At 34.4% G+C, this 12,267-nt stretch overlaps 1 long non-coding RNA gene across 1 annotated transcript; it reads right to left on the bottom strand.

The window, feature by feature from the left end:
- Window positions 1–1,126: 1,126 nt before the first annotated feature.
- Window positions 1,127–10,899, bottom strand: LOC116652753. Its single transcript, XR_004305920.1, has 3 exons — window positions 10,788–10,899; window positions 7,987–8,070; window positions 1,127–4,132 (listed from the first exon to the last, which is right to left on the bottom strand). It is a non-coding gene; the product is annotated as an uncharacterized LOC116652753 (long non-coding RNA).
- Between the last annotated feature and the right edge of the window lie 1,368 nt (window positions 10,900–12,267).

Below are 12,267 nucleotides of genomic sequence, written 5' to 3' on the forward strand. Positions count from 1 at the left end.
CATTAGACTTAGGCTATGTCAAATAAATAAGTAGAAATAGTCAGAAGGTGAAGTGTTTCCAAGGTAGGCACTCCTGTGATTTCTTCCATCCTAACGTAAAGAAGTACACGTACCCACATAAATACATACATATTATGTATCTATACATAGATATTCATATTCAAATTTATTCTTAAGCTCCCAGTCTGTAATCACACAGACAGTCAGTATATTCAATGCAAAGAGCTTTGCAGTCCTTCATGTTGATCACAAAGTTTCTCTTTGCCTAGTCCTCAAGTTTATCACTTTCCCTATAGACTCTACACTCCACACTTCAGCATGACAACCACTCAGCTTAATAATAAAACAATTCAAATCTAGTATGAGATGTATTACTGACTTCTGGAATACTAAATTAAGTGTGAAGTCATCTGCTACTATGCTGCTAGCCAACAAAACACAAACATATTTCTTGCTTTGATTATTGCCTTTTACTTTTTAGCAATGGTATTTGTTTTTATCACCCATATTACTTTCATGTTGACTCACTATTAGAAAGTAGCAGCATAGACAGATGGACAGACTTGAGTTGTTCTCTTTTAAAACACTGAGTATCTACAATCTGCTTATTAAGCAGTAACGGTATTATAAGTACACAGTACTATGATGCTAAAAGCCTCAGGGACTCATCATTGCAGACAGCAGAATGCAGGCTTCACCAGTCAGGGCCTGTCTGACTATTTTCAGTAACAGTTCAGGGCAGGCTAAGAAGCCAGCTGGGAGAAGCCATCACCCTAGGGCACATCATGCACCTTACTCACAGTAGAGATGAGTTAAGGCCATGCTGGGATGGTCTGGGTTGAGGTCATTTCCTGACTGCAGATTGAGATGAGGGTCAGGCCCAGTAGAGCAAACTGGAGTCAGGTATAGTCTTGGTGCTGTGTGGCATTAAATTCTGAATGAACATTCCGTGAGTGACAGTGTTGCTTTGAAATAGCATTAAGCAGTATGTTAGTATGATGGTAGTGCAGAATAGCTGATGGTCAGGGAATGATCTCCAGCATTAGAACACTGATCAGCTGCAGTGTTTATTTCACAGAAAAGTGTAATGATTTAAAAAAAAAAAAAAAAAAAAAAAAAGCCTATTTGTCATAATGGAGACATAATTATACAAATTTCCTTTTTCTGCCTTGAATGTCCAGTTTCATTTCTAGTCAGATGACAGACACTCCTTTCTGTCTAAATCATTTACAAAGTTTCAGAGAGAAAAGAAAAACTCATTATAAATCTTCCCTTAGAGACATTTTGAGTATTTTTCACCTATCATGTGATGTTAACCTTTTTATTGGTCATCTGTCTTAAAAATTTGTACAGATAATGAGTTTGTAGTTAAAGCTGCTAAGGCACAGGTAGAAAGCATCTTGACACATAAATATATCAGACAGCTTTCTAAACTAAACTATCAGGCACATTCAAATAGTCTCTTCATTGATTCGTGTCAACAGTAAGTATGCTAGTGACGTTGCATGTTCATGGCTTTTCTTTTAAGCAGTCTGATACCGTGCTGGAGACAGCTCATTTTATACAATGAGATGGTTCTGATTTCCTAACAGGTCACATTCATCAAAACTTATTAAACAAACAAACAAACAAACAAACAACAATTAAAGAAACACACTTTGTAAATGTCAGTATGACACAAGAAAAGTAGGAAACAAACCACAAATTATACAACACATAAATTTCATATCACCTAGAAGTCCTTCATCACTATTATCACTATGAAGATACTTAATTATATCGAACCTTTATTAGTTGTGTGATTTAATTATTTGTACAACACTATGCACTTTCCTATGTACATAAGCTTACACAAAGAACTGCAAATGTTGATAGCATTTTATGAACACTGAGGCGCACACTAAGATTTGTTCAAAAGAAAAATTTCATTAATAGAATATTGTAAGAAATCAAATATAGTATTTCAGTGTCCAAAATATTACAGTCCTCTGGTGCCATGGACAGAAGTTGATTGTCAAATCTACTAAATCTTCATCATAAATGAAAATGGATATATTCAGTGTTCCACTGTACAGAAGAGACATGCCCAAAGATTCATGAAGATAGTGTTTTGTTCATCATATTTTATCTCAATTTGATGGAACCTCTTCACAATTACTCCACTGCAAGTTTTATCCTCTGTCCTAATTATCTTTTCTGCATTGTTTGTGTTTTTCTCACTAAGTGGAACTTTTATTTCCTCTACTAATGACACTTAGAAAACCCTGCCTAGTCCTTGTCTACTCTCTATCCTTTACCACATACAAGCCTTCTGCTTTTAGCTCTTTACATTAAATCAGTATTGATATGGTAGTAGTATTTTCAGTCGGGATACAACTGTTCTCCTGACCAGATTTAACACTAGAGTTTTACAGTTAAGAGGATAAAATAGACCATTACATACTTTCACTTGTAAAGCAAATCCTTTGTAATGATTAAATGAAATTGAAATTGGTCTTCCCTTATTATTTTTGTCTCTGTATATCTGGATGCCTTTAAAGTAATTAACATCTACATGTTAAAGTTCATGACACTAAAAGGTAACAATTGTGATAGATTTAGGAAAAAAAAAAACCAAAAAAAAAAAAACAATAAAAAACCCAAAAAACTGCAAATACTATGAAGGTAAAATATTAACATAGTCAACATGACAATCAAGTATACAGTTCTGGTGCAAGTTTCACAACCTGCAGAAAATTTGTTCATCTTCAGATTAATTAGTTTTGGCAGTTTGCTGTGATTCACTGAATGCACCATGAAATTTTAACATTGAACTGAAGAATATTCTTTCATTGTCAGGGAATTCTCTGATTATTTGCTGTTTCCCTCTAGCCATGCAAAATTGTTTTTTTATGGTATTAACATATTACGACAACTAAGTCTTTCTAAAGTACAAGAAGAAAGACTAAGTTGACATAAGTGATATAAAATTTAAAGAAACAGATAAGAAATGTTCCTACCTTAGATGTGAAAGCACATAGCTTCCTCTTTCATCATTGTATTATTATCATTATTATGCTAAGAAACACTAAAATAGTTCTCATCATCATCAAAAAGGCTTAAACAATCTATTGAGTTAATTCTCCCTTCAGAATTAACGTAGTCCTGGGGCAGGCAGGATTCCTCTTTCTTGACTCTAAATTTTCAGATATTCACTGTCAGTTTCATTTTGGGTCACAGTGACAAAACTGATAGACCTAAGCTGACCTAAGTCATATTTACAATTAGGTTGATAACCTCCAGAAAAAAATACATCAGGTTTTAGGCTAGAGATTAAACTGTGTGTTATATGGAGTCTTTATTTCTCCTTGTTATTCTAAAAGGAGTTTAGGATAACTAACACAAAATTAATCCAGATAACTTACATTAGCTATTCACAGGCCTACTCAACTGGTGTTAAAACTTTTCTGAAGGAATAGCTACTTCTGGTTGAATATATGTGGGCAACAGAATTAAAAAAACAAATTTTCAGATATCTGAATTTGGGCCAGAAAAATGCTATCTAAATGCTCCTCTTTGTTTCTTAAATCAGTACTTTAGCTTTTCACGAAATCTGTTAACTGGACCAATATCTCTGAGGAACATAGGCAGTACTGACAGTACTCTACATCTGAAGGTGATTTGCAAAGTTATTTTGCTATTTTGATGATGTTACTCCATTTAAATGAACAGAATTAAGGCCCATAGAGGATAGCCAGGGCTATCAAAGTCAAGCATCATACACATCAATGCTATATTATGAAAAGACAGATGCTGCAGAATAATTGTTATATCCCTGTGATTTCAAGAGCATGTAGTACAAAGGGATTAAATTCTCAACTAATAGCAAATCGTAGATGGTTTATTGAATTGGAGGCTGTATTCCTTTACAATGTGTTTATACATGGCTCAAATAATTTTATTCAACTTTTAAGGTAGTTACCCACTGTTACAAATGTTCAAAGTGCTTCCCTTGATTGATTTATTTTATTTCATTTGTCAAGGCTGTTATCTCTTCATAGATTATAAACAGTATTTCATCAAGTTGTTTGTCATGTTCTCTTCTTAATGAGCTGTCAGAATACATATCGTAGCAAAGGGCACCACTGTACATCTGTATTCAAGAAATAAAATAGAATCTGTATCAGCCATAGAGTGAAATTGTGGCCATTACATTGTACAACTTTTTTTTTTTTTTTTTTTTTTTTTTTAAATCATTTTTTTTTTTTCTTTCAATCCTCATAGGTACTAGGTAATCTGATATTTTTTTTTCCAACAGAAACCATTAATATGTTAAATCACAGGACAATGGACTGCTTTTGATTTGTTTTTGATGTGATAAGTGTTTTCTCAGGTAAGGTAAGGAGTATATCTCAGCAGAAAGTATAATTTATTTAGCAAAATGAAAGTCTATTCCTTATAAGGACATAATCTCCCTATGTTTGTTCCACTGATGCTTGGTTTTCTATGCTAGTTTCTCTCTTCATTTATTATGAATTGCATGAATCATATGAAAGAATGCTCATAATTATTTTCCTATTCTCTTTGTTTTAGCCAAAATATTATCTATCACTTTAATTTTAAAAGTATGTTAAACTGTCACCTATTCCAGTACCAGTCATTAACACATGCTAGCTTTTATGGTTTTATGATCATCAGTATTCCACATCATCACATCATGTAGTGTACTGGGAATTAAAGTGTTAATGCCCCAGGTCCACATAGCAAAGAGAAGAAACTAAATTCCCCAGAAGACTTTTCACTCTGCTGATATCATTCCCGCTCAAGGGGAATGCATATAAGGCTGTGCTTGGTCATCTGACATTCTCTTGCCTCCCTTTGCATTTTCTCTCTGCCACTCTTCTCCTTTGCTGCTGCCCATCCTGACTGCATGCAATTACTGTAAGGCCTACAGCTTTCAGATACTCTCTCATTATACCTGATTTATTGGCTTCAACTCTAATTATTTTGCATTCTGATGCCATATTTAGTAAATTAGTTTGTTTCTACTCAGATCATTGCTGCTGTTTTTGTGGTTTTTTTTTTTTTTGTTTGTTTGTTTTTTGTTGTTGTTTTTGTTTGTTTGTTTTTTGTCCTAATTATTTTGGGGTCCCCTATCCCCCTTCTCCAGACGCATGTGTTTTGTGAAATTCCTCTGCCCCACTAGTCATAGAACTGGGCCAAAACAGCCTGTAAGCCATTGACACTAGTTTAATTAATAAAATGATTTCTCTGATTAGTCAAAGTATCTTATTCTGTAATCAAACTCATTTTCTTCCACTGCACACTTCAGAACTCCTTTCTTCAGTGTATGGTCAAATGTTCTGTATTATCTACATTATAAAGGAAAAATATAACACACTTGTATTTATCACATTATATAATTAAAGACTCAATGGTTTTCCTGATCAGAAGTGTTATAGAAGATGATAGTTGAAAAGCTGCTGACATGATTTTGTCAAATAATTTTGTGTAGGAAAAGTTGGAATATCACACTAGCTGTATTTGAGAAGGTAAGAACTTATAAAAGAATGTGAAAACCTTATTTATTTATTTATTGATTTATTTTCTTTGCCTTCCTGTTTTGTTCAAAACAATTTTGTGGAACATGGTGGGGGGAGGGAGCAGCATTACTCTTCTAATATATCTACCTATGAGCTACTTTTAAATATTCAGTTGCTTTTATAATTTGTTATGGGAATGAATATTTCTTCTCACTTTGTACTGTGATTTATATCTTGCCATATTTCAAGTCCCAGATGATTAGCATTACTTTACTCACCTTCATAAATAAATTTTTCAGAATTTCATATAAAAATTACGCCTCACATGAATGATGATTTTCTTCATTGCTCTGAGTGTACTTTCTCCTTATGAGTAAGAGGATTCCTGTAGTTGAGTCTTTTCCCTTTTTGTTTTTGACTGTTTTTAATTTTACCGTTTTGAAGCTAAGAAACTGACATCCTGATAGACTCGACAAATACTCTTAGAAACTGAGATTAAATGATGAACAGAGCAAGCCAGAAAGTACTACATAAGTTGCATTCAAGTGAACAGACAGACGGTTGCCTGCAGATTGCTCCTTAATACCAGCATAATCGGAAAGCAAGATCACATGTACAATTACTGTCAGTGGTGGGGGACTGGATCTCAGCATGGTAACTTCAAATAAACGTCAAATTTTGTTTGTACTTTATGAAGTTATGTACTGAAGCTGCAGCAAATATTAATGGAGCTTTCCAAATTTAGTCAGAGAGATTTAAACCTAGGCTAAATCAAGTACTTATATTAAGTTAAAGCACACTACCAGAATTCAGAATTTATACACATATGTATAAAGTTACGTAATTGTATAAGGACACGTATGCACAGGGCTTCCAGTAAAAACAAAGAAAATTAAACTATTCAACACAGAAACAACATGACATAAAATATGGTGTGCAAAAATATTAGCTGTGGAAGAAAGCCACTTTCAGTTTATATGTACTAAAATAACTTCTGTTTTTTCCAAAACCTTTCTGTTCTTCTGTTGCAGTGTGGATATGTTAATAGCTAAATGTTGCCTAAAGTAGGGAAGCATAGTAATTTGTTCAGCTATTTTGATGAAAAATTGACCTGATTTTCATAGAAGATTTAATGGGACACAAAAGGAAAATAAACTCAGTAGAGATTTTTACTTATATTATTCTAACTTGTGAAGAGCCTTGTAGCTTTTTGCTTGAGATATCACTTTTGATAAAAATCCTCTCTACTGAAATGCTTTTCACTAAGGCGATGAAAAACTCAGTTTCAAAAGTTCAGCTCAGCTACTGTGACTCTGTCTTTTCTGGACAACTCCATTTTGAAAATGTGAGTGACGGCAATCACTATGAAATATTTTTAACGTTTCCCACAAGTAAGTCTGTACACTGCAAGTATTGTTTCAATCAGACAGTATAAGCCTAACATTTTTAGGAATTTGTATTTTGTTAAGCTTTTATAAGAAGCTGCAACCTTCAGCTTATAGAGACTTGGGAGTTGTAATTTATATCAAGCCATTCAGGACCAAAAAAAAAAAGCTGTTCTACTGTTCTCATTTTTACCTCTGAATGTGGCATTCAACATACAAAAAATAAGTTTGAAAGGATACAATTGGAAAAATAATATGAAATTAATGCCAGTGAGTTACTTTGCTTAAAGAAAGAAAATGCTGGGATTGCAAGAACATCAGTTGGATCATTCACAACCTAGTATGTATTTTTTATAATGGGGAAATAAAGGAGAAAATTAATCTAGAAAAAAATAGAGATAAAACTAATGTGTAAAGTGTTATAATAAAAAGCTTGTATGTGATATTTTAATCTCCTCTATCTGAGGAGTTGATTAACAAAAGGAAGGAGTGATTGGAAGAAATTTGTTAATGCAGAGGAAATTACAATGATACATAGACTCATCATTATCAGCAGTTACAGAGCTTAAATGCTAAAAGTGAACAAATCTTGAAGAAATTGTTAGGTGTTAAAATAAGGCTTTTTAGTTTTTTTCTTATCTGTGGGAAATACTCTGAAGTGAAGCTTCTCCAGGTACTGCTGTACTCATTTTACAACTATCTCTTTCTTTATGACAAATAATGACTAAGGTAAGGTTCTGTCCTGTCAAGGGTTTACGAGCTGGTTCGGTCTGTTTGCATGACTAGTGGGGCAGAGAGATTTTGTAAAATCTGTGCCTCCATAAAAGGGAAATGGGAACCTAAAATAATTAAAAACAATAGCAGTAATCTGAGGAGAAACAAACTAATTTACTAAATATGGTATCAGAATGCAAGGTAACACACTATAATATGATATAATTAGAATTGAAGCAAATAATCCAAATATAATGAAAGACTGTTCAAAAAGCCTTACATGAATACTGAAGTAATGCGTGCAGTCGGGATGGGCAGCAGCAAGGAGAGGCAAAGGAGAAGAGAGCAGAGAGCAATCAACTGACCTTGCCAGGAGTTATATCTCCCCTCTGACTGCAAAGGCCCCTGGGGAATATAGTTCTTCTTCCCTTCTGGACAGGTACCTGAAACTGGAGCATTAACACTTTAATTCACAGTGCCCTACATGATGTTATAATGTAGAATACCAATAAGCAAAAATCATAAAACTATGAGACTGCCTATGCAACCTAATGTAGGAAAACTGCTTTAACAAGAGGTTGGGCTCCATGATTTCTAGAGGTCCCTTTCAACCCCTACAACTTTGAGATTCTATGATTCGCTTCCAGCTGGGATTATTTTCTTCATAGAGGCTCATATTATTATGTATTTTTGGATCGCAGTAGTGATAACACACCAAACTTTTTAGTTGTTGCTAAATATTGTTTACACAGACTCAAGGAGTTGTCTGCTTCTCATGTTGCCCTGCCAGCAAGTGTACAAGAAGCTGTGGAGGGACACAGCCAGGACAGCTGTCTCAAACTAAGTAAAAGGATATTCCATTCCATAGGATTTCATAGTCAGTAATATAAGCTGGGGAAGAGGAGAAGGTATGGGGAGGGTCAGAGGGTGGTTGGATTGGTGGACTGGTAGCATTCGTCTTCCCAAGAAACAATCAGGCATGGTGAAGGCCTGATTTCCTGAAGTGGGTGAACACCTGCCTACTTAGGAGAAGTAGCAGATTAATTCCTTGTTTATGTTTATGCACACAGCTTTTGCTTAATCTGCTAAACTGCCTTTTCACAAACTGAGTTCTCAAAATTTTTCCTTTCCAATTATCTCCTCTATCTTGGGGAGAACGAGCAAGCAGTTATATAGTACTTAGTACATAGTAGGCTTAAATCACAAAATAGGACTCAACATGAGCTTTGAGGGGTTTTAGGTGATGACAGATGTGATTGGAGTGTGGGGTGGACTAGACCAAATGCATAGATGTTATAGCCCTTTAGCTGTTAATTGTTAGGCTCCCATGTTTGCCACAGGGCTTATTTGTCTTAATGTGTCTAGATTTGGGTGCTTGTTAGTGGCTGCTTTTGTTTCACCTTTTGTTGTACTTGTTATCATCCTTGCTGTGCCTGGAAATGTTTTGATAACAGCTACAACCAAGCAGGGCACCACTGAACAGGTTCGAACGTCATAGTGAACTTGAGTCCAAAGGACTGTGACCAGTGGATGAGTATACATGGGAATATGTACAGACCAATGTTTCAGTGGCAGTGGAAAAGTTTACTCCAGAGTATGCACAACACATTGAAGAATCTGTGGACATGGAGAAGTCTATACTGTAGCAGGTACACATTGCAGTATCTGTGTCCATGTATAAGGCCATGCAATAATACTTCAGAGCATCTGTGGCCATGGTTAAGTCCACAACACAGAAGGCAGACCTCTGAATGATCTGTGGCTCATAGCTAAAGCTGTATTGGAATAGATGTTCAACTAACAGACTGTGGTCCAGGATGGAACTGTGGGCTGGGGAGTTAATTGCAATCTTAAACCCTATGGCATGGCTTAAAAGGAAAAGGAGTGGAGATTGTAAAAAATACATTTAAAGTAATCTAGATAATTATTTGAGTTTTGTATTATAAGCAATACCATAGCTGGAAACTGTTGCTGCTAGCCACATGAGAAACAAGACAAGGAGATTACTGCAATGTTAAATCATATAGCTGAGACTGTGGGGGGAGGATTGTGGTGGGTATATCTTTAAATCTTTGTAACTCATTATCTGAGTTGCATGCTATAGGAGGTCCTATGGCAGAAACTACTTTAGTTAGTGGAGAATAAAAGTCACATGAAGCTGTGCAAGTGACCCAACCTGAGTTGGTGTTGGCATCCATACAATGCACTGCCCCAAGAAACCACTATAACAGATAGAAGCTTAATGCATAAGGATATTTTAATAGTATAATTTTAAAACACTAAATACTAAAGTAAGAAAATACTAGAAAGTCTTTCTTTCATTCTTAGACAAAAATAAAAACACTAAAACCAGTAAGCCCCTTACTCCCCAATTTGAACTATATTTATTTCACATTTCTTTGCACCAGATTATCTACAGACAGAAATAACTTACTTACAGTCTGTTCCAATACATTTTTCACCCACAGTCAGCAAGTGACTAAAACCCCTAGGGATCAATAGCATTGTAGTGACTCTAATTTTAGTCAGATGGTAAGAATGAATATGAAGAAAATATCAAAAAGATTTTATGTTGTGACTACTGTTTCCCCACCCTCCTTTCTCCTAAGGATTTGCTTTATTCTATTGATTATGAGAAAGCATTTTTGTTCAATACGTCAGTTTGATCTGCTGGGAGCATTCCAGGGGCTAATTACTTACAGGACTTTCAAATTTATTTTATATTACCATTACGTGGTGTGAATAACAGTTGTCTATCTATTTTTATTGCAAGGCAAGGGAAATGAAAGCTCTTTATTCTTCTCCTCCTCCCAGCCCCCACCCCCCCGTTCATATAGTAACACAACATTTTACAGACTACCAGGAGACAAACAATCTGTTCATATTCCCCGTAAATGGACAGTATGATCTTTATGATCTCCTGGGTTACCATGGATACCAACATGTATTCACTCAAATACTAAGTCACAAGATGTACTTACATTGTTTCTGAATTAAAAATCAGTCTTCAGAATTGTTAAACACAATAAAACAGATGATTTTTTTTTTATTATTACTTCCCCCTCCTCCCGCCCCCCATCCCCCCATGAGGCACAGTAATAATTCCCATAAGGGGAAAAAGGAAAAAAAAAAAAAAAGAAAAAAGAAAAAAGAAAAAAAATCATACTCGCCAGTAGTTATTTACAACTTGGCAGCTTCATTAACTGAGATGTCTTCCTAGCTGCTGAAAGAAAGTGTTTTCATTTTATGCAATTTTGCTTTTAACTACTGAAGGTTTCTATGGAAACCTCTACTCTTTCCCTTTTCACATTCTTTGAACAGGTCCCCTCACAATGTGGAGGAAGTGGCATATTGACTGAGACATTATTTGAAAATCAAGGATAAATTGTTTTTATCATTCATGAAGCTATGTTAAAGCAGGAATAGTTTCAGAGGGGAGAGAAACAAACAAACAAACAAACAAAAAAAAAACATTAATCTAATTCTTTTACTATTCATCCAAATACTTCTTTTTGTTTATCTCAGTATCATGATTTGGTTTTGTATTTACCACAGTCTTTTCCAAAAGGAATATGAATGGTTATCTATGGCATTGCTCAGATCTTTTCTCTTAGCCAATTTACTTCTAGCAATTTACTTCTATTTTTTTTTTTTAATCAAGTGACAAAAAAAAAAAAAAAAAAGAATAGATAAATGAAATCAAATCTATGGTTTGCACCTTGGTCATTGATTCATTAGGTTTCACGTTTTCTTTGGGCGTGTTTGCTTTGGCTAGAAAACTTCTAATGTCAAACAACAGTCAGAAATAGTGAATAAAACACCTTTGACAATTATGTCCATGGGGCTTTTAATTGCCAGAATTTAATTTTGTATTTTTCAAATATCTATCAGCAGAGATTTTACTTAGCTTTTTAATTTACATTCAATGTTGAACTGAAGGCCATAAGAGACCAAAACTTCTTTCACCAGGAACAGATGTATCTCCAAAGTTGCTCATGAAATATTAAACTCTAAATCATTTTGTTTTGCTGCGTTGAAAACTTATCCTTCTTCACCAACACCACTCATCAAATTCAAGTACATTTGTTCTGCATTTTATGTTCATTTTGATTAATAATAATAAATTAACATAGCCAATGCTACCATTATTCATCTTATATTTAATTAGTAGTCATAGGTACAGTAGCACATAGTGAATAACATCTACAGTATATACTTTTAGGCCTGAAGATAGTAACTTGTTTCAATTTGTGGTAATGAGTATCCAAATTATATATGGACATCTACATTTTCAGTGATTCTTAATTTAAAATACTTAAGCTTAACATGTGAACAAGATTCCAAAACACTTCTCCTTTTGGCAGTATAATAATAAATAAAAATTAAAAGAGAAATTAAAAGGAAAACATAAAAACATGTAGGTGTTTCTGGTGGAGAAAACACTTACTAAAATGTTTAGTTGTTGTTTTCTCCCTATATTCTTTTTGTGCATTTCAGTTTTACTGTCTTACTGTCCAGTTCTTGATAATTACAAAGAGTATAGATCTGTCTGAAAAAGCCTGTATGATCTTCAGGTACCATTTTTCCTAAAGATTCTTATTATCTAGGTCATAGGTGCTTCTATTATTTTTGACAAGTCTTTCATT

This window comes from Coturnix japonica, chromosome 1 (assembly GCF_001577835.2).
Source record: "Coturnix japonica isolate 7356 chromosome 1, Coturnix japonica 2.1, whole genome shotgun sequence".
NCBI classification, from domain to species: domain Eukaryota; kingdom Metazoa; phylum Chordata; class Aves; order Galliformes; family Phasianidae; genus Coturnix; species Coturnix japonica.